Here is a 1279-nt window from a genome sequence, read left to right as displayed (position 1 = left end):
ATGAAGTTTAATCACTACATCCTTCGTTGCTGTGGAATAGAATGAAACCTACAATACGATTGGATAAAAAGTATAAACCTTGAGATATTATCCAATGAAAACATGGTTTCTATGTGTGGTTGGAGGGATGATAACATTCGACAGGGATATCGCTGCGAATATAAAACCGTAGCACACTATTGTAATGCTGGACAAATTTCTGCCATTAACATGTGGAAATGTAGAAACTTTTAATATATGTGGTTTTTATAATATATATGTATGTGACAAACTATGTTTAGTAACTAAAATTATTATAACGCTACAGAAAGATGATTGCAGAACCAATCAACATCCCTGCCGGATCCCGCTTGACCCACAGCAGGTGAAGTCAAGACACATTGCGGATGCAGTGGAACCGCTTGCAAGTTATTCCATGATTCCTACTCTAATATTTATTTGAACGTCTATCGAGGTGCAGTGATGATAAGGCATGGTAGATAAACATGATACCCGACATCGTACGCATCAGCTGGAAGGTATAGCTAGTATTATACAATTTTTATTATGTGTACGTTGAGAAAGTTTGAGAAATTACAATGAGTATGAAGCTATTCAGTATTCTGTATCCACACACAGTGTTTGTGACGGTGACACCGACTACTCCCAGTGCAGTGCCTGTGGTATGCTAACTAATTCGACATATAAACCAGTACAACAGAATTTAGTTCTGGCGGCAAGAGTTTCATAATAACAGGAGTCTATCAATATTGATAGACTCCTGATAATAACAACGTCATTGTCATATTTAATCATTCAAACATACTTTACTACTACTACTACTACTAGTACTAGTAGTAGTACTAGGATTAATCTTGTTTAATCGTTATGAGGTTAGTCTTCACAAAAGTCCTTCTTCTACTTATTACTTAGTAGTACTAGTAGAGTCCTAGTAGTAGTAGTAGTACCGGTAGTACTAGTAGTAGTAGTAGTAGTACTAGGGATTATGCCAAAGACGGAGAAAGTCAAAGTTGAAAAAATCAATAGATAAACACTGAAGATTGTAGTAGAAAGGGGGTTTAAGCTATTTAATTTGACAATTAGCCAGAGAAAGAAGGATGAGAATTTAAATTTCAGAGAGTCACACGAACTCCTGCATATGTCAAATGAGGGAGTTCGAAAGTAAATCAGGGAGTATTTGACTCCGGACTCGCGTTAATTTCGCACCCTGCAGTGCCACAGGAACTTGGAACGTCTCAATAAAAAAAAATAATGGTAAATAAACACGAAATGTACCAAA

General features: G+C 36.4%; 1 protein-coding gene across 1 annotated transcript in view; it reads left to right on the top strand.

Moving 5' to 3' along the window:
* Positions 1-246: 246 nt before the first annotated feature.
* Positions 247-1279, top strand: part of LOC106811027 (GRB2-associated-binding protein 2-like) — a 45167-nt gene continuing 44134 nt past the window's right edge. The window contains exon 1 of the mRNA XM_014814544.1: positions 247-518. The gene's annotated coding sequence lies outside the window, so the exon portion shown is untranslated. The remainder of the gene's footprint in view (positions 519-1279) is intronic.

Source organism: Priapulus caudatus, unplaced genomic scaffold, assembly GCF_000485595.1.
Source record: "Priapulus caudatus unplaced genomic scaffold, Priapulus_caudatus-5.0.1 Scaffold497, whole genome shotgun sequence".
NCBI lineage: Eukaryota > Metazoa > Priapulida > Priapulimorpha > Priapulimorphida > Priapulidae > Priapulus > Priapulus caudatus.
The sequence above is the reverse complement of the archived record's forward strand: the minus strand, read 5'-3'. Positions and strand labels throughout refer to the sequence as shown.